Source organism: Rhineura floridana, chromosome 6, assembly GCF_030035675.1.
Source record: "Rhineura floridana isolate rRhiFlo1 chromosome 6, rRhiFlo1.hap2, whole genome shotgun sequence".
Classification (NCBI taxonomy): domain Eukaryota; kingdom Metazoa; phylum Chordata; class Lepidosauria; order Squamata; family Rhineuridae; genus Rhineura; species Rhineura floridana.
This window is the reverse complement of record NC_084485.1, coordinates 139,769,955-139,787,029: the sequence shown is the minus strand read 5'-3', so window position 1 is coordinate 139,787,029 and position 17,075 is coordinate 139,769,955. Positions and strand designations below refer to the sequence as shown.

The following is a 17,075-nucleotide window of genomic DNA, read 5'->3' as shown; positions in this document are numbered from 1 at the left end:
AAGGCCATTGTAGGAAGAAAGGAGCCTAGTGTTGTGGAGATGGGAGCATTTGGGAGTAAAGATGGATGCCCTTGAAGGCTGCAATTCTAAACACACTTACTAAGGGACTAAGCCCCATAGAACTCAACAGGACTTACTTCTGAACAGGTATTGTTAGGATTGTGTTGTTGGTAAGACTTGACTAGGGATCCTCTGTAAAGATATCCATATCAAAGCAGGGTTGCCAACCCCCTGCCTACCTTTTGACATGGCTGCTCCAAACTTCTTCACAGACTTGACCCTTCACTGCAGAGAGGGTTTGATAAATGAGTAAGAGTTAAGAAGATTCTCTGCTCTTTCTTTGGGCTGCTATAAACTCAATTTGACAGCCAACCCAATTCCAATGAATAATGGTTTGGTCTATCTTCACAGGCAGTAGATTGAGAACAGCAGCATTTGATGCCACACTTTCCAGTATGTGGAATTCTCTTTTACCACTACTGGGCAAAAAAACAAACCATCACACAAATAACAAGGTGCATCAACAGTGGGTTTAAGGGGGTTGAGCTGACCCACATGGAACCATTGTTGTTGCTTCTATGGATGTAAGGGAGTAAGGTCAGAGGTAAATGAAATGCAAATAGAAAAAGAAAAGGCAGTGATGATTTCCTAAATGCAATACCATACCAACAACAAGATTCCTATGAGTAAAACAGAAAATTCAGCATTCCACAACCAGTCAAGGTTCCTAACCAAAATTTAAAAAATCCTGGCAGCCAGTCACAGAAATCCCCATGCAGCACAACCTGACCCAGGGGTTGCAGTTAGTGTAGAATACTGTGGCATGATTGCTCACATGAGTAAGACCCTATCAGCACATAATACCTCTGCTCTGAAATCTGCACTGCTTGCCGATTTGCTACCGGGCCAAGTTCAAGGTGTGCTTTCTATGTTAGGGTGCCACATACATAGTACTCCTTCTGCTCTTGTAAGAAATCAGTCCTTTAGTATGGCACCACCTATGCTTTGGAACTCCGTGCCTATTTACATTAGGCAGACACCTTCATTGTACTATTTTCAGCACCTGCTAAAAACATTTTTGTTTAGGCAAGCCCACCCAGGCTTGTAGAAGCTATTATGTTTTTATCTTTTTTTAATTCATTGTTGGTTTCATTATTTTGAATGTTTTAAAATACCTGCCTGTTTTTGCCAATAATTTTATTGTTTTAATTCTTTCTGTAAACTGCTTTGAGATTTTTTATAATAAAGCAATATATAAACATAAATAAAATACATAAATGTTGGAGTCACTGTGGCCCTTGAGTCTCTTCCCATTTTTAGGAACAAAGGAATCTGCCTTATACTGACTCAGGCCATTTCGTACCACATAGCTCAGTACTGATGAAATGGACTAGCATTGGCTCTCCAGGATTCCAGGTAATAGTCTTTTCTAGAAATTGAATTTTGGACCTTTGCATGCAAAGCATATGCCCTACCACTGAGCTACAGCCCTTCCCCTGTTTAAAAAATGTGTCTTAAAATTGTTCTTTCCAATTCACTCTTGAATGCACATCATACCAAGGGCAGATCCACACCATTCTTTAAAGCACATTCCACACCCATTTTAAACACATGAATCCCACCACAGAATCATGGGAACTGCAGTTTGTTAAGGAAGGTGAGAACTATAACTGAAGAGGAAGTCATGCACTTTAAATGTGAGTTGGATGTGCTTTAAATGTATTGTCCTTGAAGGTCCTTGAATGAGTGGTGGCCGGCCAGCTCCAGATACACTTGGATGAGACCAATTATCTGGATCCATTCCAGTCGGGTTTCAAGCCTGGTTTTGGCACGGAAACAGCCTTGGTCGCCCTGTATGATGACCTCTGTTGGGAGAGAGACAGGGGAATTGTGACTCTGTTGATTCTCCTTGATCTCTCAGCGGCTTTTGATACCATCGACCATGGTATCCTTCTGGGACGACTGGCTGAGTTGGGAGTGGGAGGTACTGCATGGCAGTGGTTCCGCTCCTACTTGGTGGGTCAGCTCCAGAAGGTGGTGCTTGGGGAGCATTGCTCGGCACCCTAGACTCTCCAGTATGGGGTTCCGCAGGGGTCAGTTCTGTCCCCCATGCTGTTCATCATCTACATGAAACCATTGGGTGCAGTCATCCGGAGCTTTGGAGTGCGCTGCCTTCAGTATACTGATGACATGCAGCTCTATTTCTCCTTTTCATCTTCTTCTGGTGAGGCTGTCAATGTGCTGAACCAGTGTCCGGCTGCGACAATGGACTGGATGAGGCTCAATCCAGACAAGACTGAGATACTACTAGTGGGTGGTTCTTCTGACCGGATGGTGAATGTTCAATCTGTCCTAGATGGGGCTGCACTCCCCCTGAAGGAGCAGATTCATAGCTTAGGGGTTCGCCTAGAGCCATCTCTGTCACTTGAGGCTCAGGTAGCCTTGGTGGCACAGAGTGCCTTCTACCAACTTCGGCTGGTGGCCCAGCTACGCCCCTATCTGGACAGTGATAACCTGGCTTCAGTTGTCCATGCTCTGGTAACCTCCAAATTAAATTACTACAATGCACTCTACGTGGGGTTGCCTTTGAAGTCTGTTCGGAAACCGCAGCTTGTGCAAAATGTAGTGGCCAGGTTGGTAACAGGGACCAGACAGTCCGAACATATAAAACTGATTCTGGCCCCCTTGCATTGGCTGCCTGTATGTTTCCGAGCTCAATTCAAGGTGCTGGTTTTAACCTATAAAGCCTTACACAGCTTGGGACCACAATACCCAATGAAACGCCTGTCTCAACATGAACCCACCTGTACATTACGCTCAACAACCAAGGCCCTCCTGCAGGTGCCTCCTCCAAGGGAAGCTGGGAGTCTGTCAACAAGAGAGAGGGCCTTCTCAGTGGTGGCCCCCAAATTATGGAATGATCTCTGTGACAAGGTGCACCTGGAGCCAACACTGTTATCTTTTCGGTGCCAGGTCAAGACTTTCCTCTTCTCCCAGGCATTTTAGCACGTGTTTATAAATTGTTTTTTAAAAAATGTGTTTTTAAATTTGTATATTTGTTTTTAATGTTTTTAATTGTTGTAAACCTCCCAGAGAGCTTTGGCTATGGGGTGGTATACAATTGTAATAAATAATAATAATAATAATAATAATAATAATAATAATAATAATTGTATGGATCTACTTAACAAATTTTGCCTGCATGTAAATTGTTTTAATTTATTTTTCAAAATGGAAATGAGCTATAAAGTGTAGTGGGTGACCATGGGCTATTCACCATCTCTCAGCCTATCTGCCCCTCAGGATGAAAACAATGGAGAATCATGACCACCCCAAGGAAGAAAGGCACTTAAAATGTAGAGGAACTATTGTACAACCATAGTGTGAAATCAGATACTTATTGGGACACAATATGAAGAAATATTTATATAAGCATGACTATCAAATATGTTTATTATTTACACAACCTATGAAGATATTTATAGTGCAATCCTGTTTGTTTACTCAGAAGCAAGTTCCAATGTATCCAGTGGAAATGTCCAGAGAACTGCAGCCTCAAGTGATAAGCTGAGACCTTATCCCAGTCTGTATCTGTGTTGGAATTGCTTTTTAATATGTTTTTAAACCTTTTCTTCTTCTTCTTCTTTAAAAAAAGATGTTTTTAAAGCTTTTTTAAAAATGTTTTTAGAGATATTTTAATATATTTTAAAGTCTGTTTTTATGATTTTTAAAGTGTTTTTAGTGCTTTTGTTTGCCACCCTGGGCTCCTACTGGGAGGAATTGCAGGATAGAAATCAAATAATAAATAAATAAATAAACTTCATTCACCCAACCCAAAATTCAAAATCATGCCTCTTTAAGCTGTTTTGCAACTGTTTATACTTGTTTTATGGCTATTGGATTTTAAAGGGATTTATTTTTTATTGTGAGCTGCCTTGGTTTCCAATCACCAACCCTACCTTCACAGGGTTGTTGGAAAGACTCCACCCACCCACCCACCCACCCACCCACCCACTCTCTCTCTCTCTCTCTCTCTGGTGTAAAAATACACCGCATATAATAGTTTTTTGTCAAACCAGTTGGTCATTGCAGAACATTTTTTAAAAAATCAGTATTAGTTTCCTACATTATGTAAACTGTGATACCTAAGTGAGCCCTGCCTAATTGCTTTAAAAATAGGATTGGAGAGGGAGAGAAAGATTTACAATACAAACATAATGGACTGGATGAGAGCTAATAAACTGAAACTCAATCCAGACAAGACTGAGACACTGTTGGTGAGCCCTTTACCTGCCCAGATGGTGGATGTTCATCCTGTTCTAGATGGGGTTACACTCCCCTTGAAGGAACAGGTTTGTAGTTTGGGGGTCCTTTTTGACCCTTCCTTGTCGCTTGAGGCTCAAGTGGCCTCGGTGGCACGGAATGCGTTTTACCATCTTTGCTTAGTAGCCCAACTACGCCCCTATCTGGACAGTGACGATCTCGCCTCAGTTGTTCACGCTCTGGTAACTTCTAGATTGGACTACTGTAATGCGCTCTACGTAGGGCTGCCCTTGAAGACTGTTCGGAAACTCCAGCTAGTGCAAAATGCGGCAGCCAGGTTGTTGACGAGGACCTATCGGTCTGCGCATATAACACCTGTCCTGGCCCGCTTGCACTGGCTACCCATCTGTTTCCGAGCTAGATTCAAGGTGCTGGTTTTGACCTATAAAGCCTTATACGGTGTGGGACCGCAATACCTTGTGGAACGCCTCTCCCGCTATGAACCTACCCGTTCACTTCGTTCAGTATCTAAGGCCCTCCTCCGGGTACCAACTCATCAGGAAGCCCGGAGGACTGTTGTTATATCTAGGGCCTTTTCTGTGGTGGCCCCCGAACTCTGGAACAGCTTACCTGAGGAGATACGCCTGGTGCCTACGGTACTTTCTTTTAGGCGCCAGGTTAAGACCTGGCTATACTCCCAGGCATTTTAATGTTTTTACGTTTAATTTTGTTAGTTAACTTGCTGCTATGTGTTATTGATTTTATTATATTATTGTATTTTAATCCAGTTTTGTACACCGCCCAGAGAGCTACTAGCTATGGGCGGTCTAGAAATGAAATGAAATAAATAAATAAATAAATAAACACAATTCTTTGCTACGTTTACTCAAAACTTCCATTAATTTACAGCACAGTCCTAACCATGTCTACTCAAAAGTAAGTCGTATTGAATTCAGTCGGGCTTACTCCAGCTACATGGGATTAGCATTGCTTTACTCCCAAAAAAGCAAGTATTGGATTAAATACTTTCATATTGTGAAGCTTGTCAAAGCACTGCCCTCTTCAACAGTCCTGGGTCTGACTGTTGCACACAAGAGGGAAAAAAACTGAAAGCCATATACTTACTTACTTACTCAAACTGAAAATCTTATAACCACCATTTTCTGAGGTTGCAATGAGGTCTAGGCACTGCCTGGGTCAACAAATCACAACCCTGGCTTCAATTATTGGCTACAATCCTAAAAGGGTGGGGTTAGAGTTACAAGCTGCTATAATAGATCTGTTATTAACAGTAGTGGGGGTGGCTGACGTTTTGGTGTGTATCTCGGGAACCAGACTACCTAGAAACTTAATTTTTTTAAAAAATTGAAGCTGAGAGTCTGGAGATTAAGGTGAGACCCAGAGGGGACCCCCAAAAGCCAGATTATCCGGCCGATAACCAGGCACCTGGTAACCCTATGTGTTACAGCTGTTATGCCATTTTATTATGTTTACTTTTCTTGCTTTTAAATGTATTTTATTACATGATTATGTTGGTTTGTAAGGGCTATGCCCTGAAAGGTGACCTATAAATAAGGATGATATATGATATAATAAAAAATAAAAATAAAAACAATACTAAAAATATTCATATGGAAACTGTGGGAGCACTCCTTCCCAAAGGCCAACTGAGTTCTTCCTTTAAACTTTGAGAAGCCCCGAACTACATGATTTTGTTTTAAAGGTTTTCAGCCTAAGCTGTAGCAAGATGGAAATTCCATGTTTGAAAATCAGGCTTGCAAATAATGTAATGTGTTTGCATTTATTCAACATCCTGTTCATTCATGAAAAGGAGGCCAGGTTCCAAGGATCACAGCTGTAGTCTTATTGCAGTTAACCTTCAAGTGTTTTTCTCAACTAATATCTAAATATCCATGCTAATCTTATTTTCATGGAAGATAGCAAGACCGTATCATCAGCATATAATAAGATGAGCAATTCTGTAAGATGAAATTGAAACCAGAAAATTATGCTGCATGCTGAAATTCAACAAACAAATTACTAAAATGAAATAAATAAGAGAGTTGATAAGCTTGACTCACTCATACCTGGTGATATGAAATAAATATCAGCAATAAGCTGTCTCCACTCTTATATTTATATAAGCACCCCCCTGTATCTTTTAAATCAAAGTAAACAAGTTTCTACCTCTGTTTGGCTGCAATTCAGTATATATTACCTGGAAGAAAGTACTGTTAAACTCAGAGGGGCTTACTTCTGAGTAGAGATGTAAAGAATTGCATTGCCACCCTGGGCTCCCACTGGAAGGAAGGGTGAGATATAAATTTAAGAAATAAATAAAATAAATTGTAAACCATTATTTATCAAGATGGATGCCCACCATGGCAACGTGACTCTTGTAGAGGTCACAGCATTACTTCATTTAAGATATTTGGCGTATCAACTCTTCCACTCTCTTCCCAAGCCTCCCCCCCTCCCCAGGGCTGACTGTTTGGGTGAACTTTTGTTGAATTTTGAAAGGTCATATTGGCGTTGTTGTTGTTTGTGGGAGTGGGCAATTAGCTAGTTTGGGTTGTATTCATTGCTAGTAGAACCATTTAAATTAATGAACCTGTCATGCCTCTTACCTTCAGTGGGTCAACTAAGTAGCTTTGGATACGGTTATAGTATCCCTTTGGTGTTAACAGGAGGTTTAGCCATAAAAGGCCCTTTACACATGATGATAGGTTTCCCAAATTTGTTTTCTGTTCCAAAATTCCCTGACTGCATGTTGAACTCTAAAAACAACAACTGTGCTATGCCCCCCTGGTGTTTGAGAGCTGAAATCAATCATCCATTGGTTATCTTCTGAAAAGCTTCAGGTTTGTGGTCTTCTGTATCACCTTCATTATTATATCTCCTTTCAGATAATCCAATCTTGGAGCAGCTGGGATCAATAAAGTGATGGGTAGGTCATCTTCCCTGTCTATCTTATTCTCGGCAGTAGTGCAGTGGCAAATGCAGAAGTGCAAGGTCCCTTCATGATAGTCACAGCCATACCACATCACAGCCATGTCCCCTTCTAAGATTTTACAAACTTCTAAAATTATAGAATAATCTGGCCAGGCTTCTCCATCACGGTCACCGTGAATTCTTCATTAATATTGAGATCTTATACATGTTTACTTAGACAGCAGCATCACTAGCGGGGTGTGGGGGGTGCGGACCACACCCGGGTGACACCATGAGGGGGATGACACCCAGAGCCGCCCCATCGCGGGGCAGGGCACCTGCGCTGTTGCCCGGCAAAGGAGCCGAGAAGCACTCCGGGTTGGCGTCGGAGCAGCCAACTCCTCCTCGGAGGCAGGCAGGCGGGTGGGCGAGACCGGGAGCAGCATCGGTGGGTCAAGGGAGGCGCCCCGGCATTCCCAGGCCTGCTTCTCCGGCTGGGTGCCCCTCTGGCCCATGCCCTCCCAGGGGCATGGACGGGGGCGGCTGGCTGCATGTGCATGCTCAGCACAAGATTTGGGGGCTCACCAAGGGCCCCCTGGCACCCGGTCCTGTGCGCGCCCAAAGCAGGCGCCCACTCGCTGGCGGTGAATCCAGGACAGGCCTTCCACCATCAGCCTGGAGCCCATAGTCAGCATCTCCTGCTGAGTGTGCATGCGCGCAAGGCCAGCCACCCCCATCCATGCCCCTGGGAGGGCGCGCACCGGAGGTCCACACACACCCGCACTCCTGCTAGTGACGCCACTGTACTTAGAAGTCCCATTTAGCTTTCTTTTAGGTAGGTGAATGGGTAGGATTGCAGCCTGAAGCCTTGATTATAACCTGCATTATCCTCTTTCATTGTAGAAACTACAATTTCATTTTCGTTACCCTCAGAAATAGAATGGCTACTAGGGAGATGGCCTTCTTGTGGAACCTCTTTATAGAACAGCCTCCCCAGAGAGGTTTTCCAGTGCCATCTGTATTCTCTTTACAGGTGAAGATAATTTTATTTACTCAGGCCTTTTTAAAGCATATGACTTTAAAATCTGGGGCTCTCAGTTTGTGTTTAAATATCCACATGATTTTTTTTCTTTTGCTAGTAAAGATACTTTTTACGCTGCATTTTATTTGTATTTTATTCCTTTGTCAGATGACCAGAGAACATGTATTGTTGGGCAGCTATACAAATGCCAATTAATTAAATTAATTAATAGTTAACAATATTGTCTATAAGGCCAATCTTCACAAAGAGGGACTCTAACTTAGGTATATAATCTCCTAAAATGTATCTACAATCTTGGGTTACCAAGATACATCTCCACACTGATGTTCTCTTAAAAAAATGCATAAAAGATGCATCTGAAGGGTGTGAAACACTCTTGTCATTTCCTGACAGAATATCCAGCTAAATTTCTGAGTTAATTACTTGAAACTGAGGAATAAGGTTAGACATTTGCTTTTAGCTCGGGGGAGGGATTGTCAGTTTTACTATTAATAAACAGCATATGGATAACATTTCACAAGAGTTCTTTCTTTCTTTATTAATACATTTATTTTTGTTATCCACAAGACCATCTTTTACATTAGGAGGGGGCAGCTTCTTTTCTGGCAAGAGCTGCATTTTATCAGGACTACATGATAATGGTAGGTGGGACCAGAGAAAAATGTGTCTAAGGTCACCCTTTTTCACTTCCTCTCCTTGCCACCCACATTAAATTAATCCAAGGGCCACATGTAATTTGGCTGAGGGCAACAGGCTATCCAACCTTGACATTCCTTGGATTATAAATCTAAAATAATATCAAATAAGCTCATACAGGATCAATAGACGACTTAACACCTTATCCATTCACCAGTAAGCCTGTATGAAGGATGGGCTAGGCCACCCACCACAATGGGAACTTAGGCAAATCTGGCTGTGTCCCTACTGAGGATGAATTAGGCAACCTAAAATAAGAGTTTGTTTAATAGTAGATGTGGATTGACTTTCACCCGGCCTTGGGGGTTAATCTCTTTTACTTTCTAGTAAACAACACCTTAAATTTGAATGTGATACCCTAGATCTCTAAAACCTTGAAACTATAAAGGGTCTTCAGGTGCTGTCCAGTCTTTCTCCCTTTTATATTGCCCCACATAAAGCCTGATGTCCTGGAGCAAAGAGTAATGGGGCCAGCCATGCTTTGCTTGGTTTGCTTATATATAAACAGTTGGTGCAACACCCAAAGATGCCTTACCTGCCTGCCCTCTATTGCATTACTAGTAGATCTATTGCATCTATTTCTCTTCAGCCTGCCTCACTAGTATTATTGGAGCTGAGATAAAGAGAAAGGGAGTCTGGACAACAAAGAATGAGATGGGGAGAGTTCAGTTTTCCTGAATAGTTTGTACACACACACCTATTCTTAGGGTTGCCAGGTGTCTGGTTTTTGCCCGGACACTCCGGTTTTTGGGGGTCCTCTCTGGGTGAGTTGCCTTAATTTCTGGACTCTTAGCTTTATTAAAAAAAAAAGTTTCTAGGTAGCCTGGTTCAAAAGATATAAACCAAAATGTCAGTCACCCCACCCATAACTTCTGTTTGTTCCAGCTGCTCTAATCCCTGCCCTTTTGGGTTTTTAGCCAATAAGTGAAGTCAAGGTTGTGATTGACAAGATTTATTTAACCCCAGGCAATAGCTAAAGTCACAGTTTCCTTTTCCTGCTTGTCTCACATCAGGAATTCAGGTAATATATAGTATTCTCTGTACAACATTGGGACTTGCTCTGAGTAAACATGCATAGGATTGCACTACAACAGAAGATCACAGTAGGATCTTGGTAGGAATACACAGTAAACAATTTTAGTTATAATAAAAGTGTACATTCAGATTTGTTAATTGCTTGCAAAAATGGCATATTGTACATTTGATCTTTCAAATAATTTTTGAACAGAAGTTTTAAAAAGTGTACATGCTGCAGTGTTATGCTTTTCTAATTAAGGAGTCAAACAGGTTTAAATTTTACTGGACTGTTGAAGAGGGCAGTTCATTTGTCTTATTCATAACCTTTTTTGAAAACCTTCCCAATATGAAGCTTTTCTGGGAGTAATGCTGCGATGCTAATTCTACATACCTGGGAGTTAACCCCATTGAATTCAGTAGGACTTGGATTTGAGTAAACATGGTTAGGATTGTGCTGAATATCAATGGCATTTTTGAGTGAACATAGAAAAGGATTGTGTTGTAACTATTTCTCTCCCCCTCCAATCCTTTTTTTTTTTAAGCAGTGAGGCAGGGCTTACTTAGGTGTCACTGCTTTTATTTGGCAGAAAATTAATACTTTTTTTAAAAAAATTTGCAATGGCCCACTGGTTTTGACAATAAACTATTATATAGGGTGTACATATTTTTACATCACCAGTGTGTGCGTGTATATGGAATATTTCCAACAACCCTGTGAGGTAGAATTGGAAACCAAGGCAGCTCACAACAAGAAATACAGTAATACCTCACATTAACGTACTCAATGGGACCAGAGCAAGTACGTAAACCGAAAATGTCCTTAAAGTGAAGCACTACCTTTTAAAACTTTTTCCCCTCTCCTTCATGCGGAGCCTCAAAGCCCCAAGCTAAAGCCTCTGCTGCTGCACTGCCACACCTCTCAGCTGATCGTGATCGCGCCTCCCAGCTGATTTGCGGTGGCGCAATCGCATCTATTTCCACCCCATGTGCTAAAGTCTCTGCTGCTGCGCTGCCGCGCCTCTTCCTAACCCTAACCCTGTAAGTGGTTTGCTAGCTGTGTTTCTGGAGAAATACAGGCGTATGGAGCATGTACGTTATAGCGAGGCAACGTTAAGTGTAGCGACATTAAGCGGGGTATGCCTGTAAAGCCTTTTAAAATCCGATACCCATAAAACAAATATAAAACAGTTGCAAAACAGCTTAACATGACATGACTCTGAATTTTGGATTGGGTGAGTGAAGTTCCTTATCACAGAGTTGCAGTCCTGTGCATGCTTCGCTCTCTGAATAAGCCCCATTGAATACATTGGGACTTGTTTCTGAGTAAACATGCATAAGATTGCACTATAAATATCTTTACAGGTTGTGTAAATAATAAACATCTTTGACACTGATGCTTATATGAATATTTCTTCATACTATGCCTTGATATGTATCTGATTTCACACTATGGTTGTAAATTATTATTTACAAATTATTTGCTCTGCATTTTAAATGTCCCCTTCTTCCTTGGGGTGGTCATGGTCCTGTTTTGCTTTCACCTTGAGGGGCAGATTAGGCTGAGAGACGGTGCATAGCCCATGGTCACCCAGTAGACATTTAAAGTATATGACTTCCCCCAAAGAATCCTGGGAAGTGTAGTTTCCCCCTCACATTATGTTCCCACCACCCTTAACAAACTACAGTTCCCATGATTCTGTGGTGGGATTCATATGCTTCAAATGTATGTGGAATGTGCTTTACACGCATGGTGTGGATCTGCCCTAGTATGCTGTGCATTCATTAGTGAACTGAAAAGAACAATTTTAAAAGATACTTTTTTAAACAGGGGAAGGGTTGTAGCTCATTGGTAGGGCATATGCTTTGCTCCCATCTCCACAACACTAGGCTCCTTTCTTCCTACAATGGCCTTCTGGTGACTGGCCTGGCCTGAAGGCACTTAAACCCTTTTTGCCGGAAGCAAGTAGTTTAGATTAAATGTTCCCTACTCAGGCTCCATCTTTTAGGTAAGATTTCTATCTTAATTTCCAGTCAGAGAATTTTTTAAAAAATTGTATGCTCCAAGCAATTGTGATTGATGCTTAATGTATCATGCTTAATGACTTCACTAGGGCCTGCCCATGTGACATCACTCAGGCCCACCCCCCTGACATCACTAGGGCCCTCAGGTTTTGGGATGCTTCTGACCTGGCAACCCTAGTAACACACATAAGACATTAATTTAAAACTAAATAAATGAAACCGCAGCACATAATTTAATAAACTAGGAATACTAGAACAATTTCAAAACAGTTCCATCTACAGCATGAAGACACCAGATTTAAAGAAAATACAGTGCATAAATATGTTTTTAAAATCCACAAAATTTGTAGAACAGAGAGATAAACATCTCACATTTCTACAGAATGAGCTGCTAGGACTGCCCCAGGAATCCCTGCAGATCATGTTAGGGCTGACATAAATTTAGTTCCCATCAAAACACCTTTTTTATTCCAAGTATTGTTTTTATTTCAATTTTAACCTTGAACTCTGAAAAGCTAGCTTCCTTACAAATTATCAAACAGGTTTTTTTAAAAAAAGTAATTTGTCTTGTTGCAATATTGAGATGCATGAATACCTGTTTAGCTTTAATAATGTAAGAAAAATGATATTAAGACTTAGGGAAAAGCCTCACAGAAACTTGTCTTATCATGCCAGCTGACTCTGGCTGTTCAGATGCTTTGAGATCTCAACCTATTTTATTAGAGATTTATTTAAGGATTTATACACTGGTTAATCATAAAACACCAATAAAATCACTGCATGTTTTAAACAAACAAACATAAATAACGATATTGTATGTCTGGGTAGGTTTGCTGAAATAAATGAGCTTTCAGCAGGTGTCCAAAGCAATATAGCAAGGGTGCTGGCCTATCCCCATCTAACTATGCTTATCCCTCAGCTGTATGTATGGCAGATCAGTGTTAACCTATTATAGAACAGTGCGGAGAATGCAATCTGTGAAACAGACTTCCAGCTGACAGTACAGTGCTATCTTAGGAGAATACTATACTTAAGGTGGCCATATGTCTTACTTCACATAGGACAGTCCTCTATTTTTAAGGACTGCCAGAGAGCAGTCCTCTAATTTGAAGTCATCCTGTTTGAAGGGCAATTCAGTCCAAAGATGAAATGGAAAATGGAAATGGAAATGGACTGCCTTCAAGTCAATCTCAATTTATGGCGACCCTATGAATAGGGTTTTCATGGTAAGAGGTATTCAGAGGGGGGTTACCATTGCCTCCCTCTAAGGCTAAGAGGCAGTGACTGGCCTAAGGTCACCCAGTGAGCTTCAGGGCTGTGTGGGGATTTGAACCCTGATCTCCCAGGTCATAGTCCAGCAGCTTAACCACTACACCACTGTAATTTCCCATGAAGAGTTAGCACAGAGGTGGGAGACTTGACCCCCCCCTTCCCCCAGACACCTTTACAGGTAGATATGGCCACCCACCTGTCAACAGATGTAATTTTGACATCAGGTGACTCAACATCAAAGAAAAAAAATAGGAGTGTACACTAACAATTGTTTCTTTTTTTTCCCTTTGCAGACATGTCTTCCATTGAACATTTTCCCCTTGTGGCGATACCTTCAACTCAAGCTGGGCTGTGGAGGAAAAGTGTTCTTTTGCATCTGCAGCTGTAAGTACACTTCCAATTCTTCATTTTAGCCACAGCTTGACGTTTCCCACACCTGACATTATACATGACAGCAAGTGCTGGATAGGTGGGTGGGCATGATTTGTCCAAAATGGGCTGGCGGGCCAAACTTCAAGGCCTGGAAGGCCTAATTACACTTGTGAGTCACAGGTTCCATACCATCAAGTTACCACCCGGACAGCAGACTGGACAGGAACACAATTCACCTGCTTATTGTCTTCCCAGCTAGGATGAGATGCACTGTGTTTCTATTTAAATTATAGTATTTATTTTTAAATTTGCACTCTCTATATAAATTCCCATATGGAAATATGTGTCCTCTTCTTTGCTGACACATTTCTTCTTGTCTTTTCTCTTTCCCCTTTTCTTTGCAATGTGTGAGTGGCCACTCTATAAATTTCCCTCCCACCCGTCCACTTAGGAAGCATCCCAAACTTCCTGCTTCCACTGAAGCTCTCACTGAAGACGAAGGAAGCTACGGTGCAAACACAGTGATGAAAATAAACTAACAGCCCAATTCTAGCAACATTTTCTTCCAAAGTAAGTATTGCTAATTTAACTGAGATGTGCTTCCAGATAAACATCCCTAGTATTCCTGCTTAGTTCAGTTATGGTTTGCAGGTATTCTTGCATAGTTGCCCCACCAGTCCTGTCATCTCTTTCTCCCAGGACTTTACTCTGCCTCCGAGGCTGCAAGTATATACCACTATGCTGGTGACAAACCAGGGTCTGCAATTCCAGTCTTACAAGCAAGTCTACCAAAGTTATTAGCCAACAAAGCTTTTTACTAGCCCACCTACAAACTCATAGCTAGGTTTGCCTTTTGTAACACATCACTGGCCTGAAGACAAGAGGGTAAGGGAGACAGAGCTATCTTTTCTAGGTTTCAAAACAACAACAACACAAAAACTTCCCTGCTTGGCAATAATTCTTACTCGCCACAGGCAATTAAGCATGGCTATTTGGAGCCCTTTGTTGCTATTTTCCCAGGGCTCTACAGTTTACTGCATCCTGCAAACTGAACAGAGAAATTAGGGGATTTAAAACAGAGATACAAGAACCCTGCCATATTAGGGCAGCTCCATATGCCAAATCCCCAGGTAAAAATACCAGTGGAAAACACTAAGTTGCCATCAGTCATAATTAGGATGAGCTTTTGCCAAACTGCTTGGATAATTCAAATGAAAATTTAAGCAACAGAAAGCAGTTTTCACCATTAGACAACTATCAAAACAACAAACCTCTAAGGTCTACAGCAATTCTTCAAGCCAGCTGCGTTTACAGTACCCTTGTGCCAAAACAATCAAAACCTTTCCACTATTTCTGCACCTCTAGTACTGTATTTTTCCCTACAGAATAGTTTACTTATACCTCTAGGTTCTTTATTGTTGCCAAGTGATTTACAAGACCATTTGCTATTTTTTATTGTCCAGACAGATGCTTATAATATTGTTTCTCTAGCATATTTTTATATGTATACTTGGCAAACAGTAAACTCACTCTCTTTTAAAACATCACAATGCTGTTGGGGAAATATTATAATATACTTTCTTTTGTGAAGACAGTTTGCACTTTACAATTATCTCCATAAGAACATAAAAATGCAAGATGTCAACATTTTTTGTCAGCCCAAAAGCTACAGCTTGACTAGCCAAAAACTCTAAGAGGCTCACAACCAGAGGATGATGGAGATAGCCATCCCCTGCGGCTCGTTTCCACTGGGCTGCCAATGTAATTTTAGCACTCTGATGGCTAATAGCTACTAACAGACATATCCTCTATGAAATGGACTATTCAGCTAGTAGTCATCACATCGTCTGGAAATGAATCCCCTAATTTAATTTGCAATGTATTGAAGGACCCTGGATCTCCCCACCCCCTCACAACAATTATTATAGATTTCATAGTAGTTTGTGTATTTAAGGCTCAGAACACTTGGTCTTCTAATATGGAACATTCACTTTTCAGATTGAAACCTTTTCCACTCAAGTTATCTGAAGATACTTTTGGACGAAGTTGTTCCTGCCACGTATATAAGTACCCTACTCTTATCCCATATCTGTTCACCTGATGGGCAGATATGGGCATTACACAGTCTGCAAAAGAAAAGTTTAATGCAGGCACATATCCATGTATCATGCAATTTTCTCTCAGGACTGTTTCCTCCTTTCTGCAACACTAACATGCAGTTCAGGAGAGTGGGGCAAGAATCATACATACCTCATTTTACTTTGGCATATCCAAAGTATAAGTCAACAGTTATACATCAAATGCCCTAAACATGAAACACAGCATCACATAACAAGTAACCAGATATAATATGAATGTGCAGCTTCTAATGAGATCATCATCCTCTCACAAAATTATACATGGAGAATGGTTTTATTGAACATGACGCTGAAGCTAACATGTCAGGGCAATCACTAGATGAAATCTCTCTAGCATGTGAACTTTCTATGTACAGGGAGATTTTGACACATAGGAGTGCTTTCAAACAAAAGTGCATTTGAGCCAGGCAAGTTGATCATATCAGCCTGTGATAGTGTGTGCCATAATATATTCACCAGAATTTAAGGTGGCAGAGGCTGCTGCCATTTTTGGAACTCAACAGATAGAGCTGAACCAAAACAGTCTCTTCCAGACAGGGACAATATTAGAAGCTGCTTTTGTGAACTGGTTTTACTACACAAAGAAACCAGTAATCCATTTCCAACAGTAGCATCTCAGCCAGGAGCCTTGAGTAGTTCACAGGCAGGGAATGAAGGTAATGGCATTCCTGTATGGCCTTTTTAGTAGTCAGATGTATACAATTTTTGTGCATGGAGGTTCAATTTAGCTATCTTAGTTAATACTGTAGCTACTGGCAGACATCTGTTATATTACATCAAGTTGACAGTCTGAGGAAAGAACTACATTAAGTATGAGGAAGACATTGTGTGAGTGGGCATCCCTGCCCTCCTGCCCAGACATTGCCACCAGCTCTGCTTACAGATATGATTGTGGTGGGAACGTGTGTGTTTTCTGGGAAGCAGTTGCTGTCTCCAAGACAGCCAAACTCTGTGTAGACAGACCTATTTAACTGCATTATAAGAACTGGTGCCTGAGTTTGCTTTTTTCAGCCTTCCTCCCCATCCCATTTTTCTTCATGTGTCATGCCCTTTAGATTATAATGTCTGGAGGACAGAGATGAATTACTACTTATTTTTATAAACCACTTTTTGGGCAAGAAGTGGGATAAAAACATGTTGCACATACATACATTTGTCTCATTTCATTTTAATGTTATCTAAACCATCACCATAATTTGTGGAAGTGAGTGCTATATTATGTCCATAATTGTAAAATGTTTTTGGTAACAAAACGGGAGGATGTGGATTAGACAAGGGCAAAAGATACAAAAAAGGTGGATTGATGGAAAAAGTTAATAAAG

At 41.2% G+C, this 17,075-nt stretch overlaps 1 protein-coding gene across 4 annotated transcripts in view; it reads right to left on the bottom strand.

Moving 5' to 3' along the window:
- KCNT2 (potassium sodium-activated channel subfamily T member 2) overlaps nt 1-17,075 on the bottom strand; it is a 341,069-nt gene that overhangs the window by 302,894 nt on the left and 21,100 nt on the right. The window lies entirely within an intron of this gene.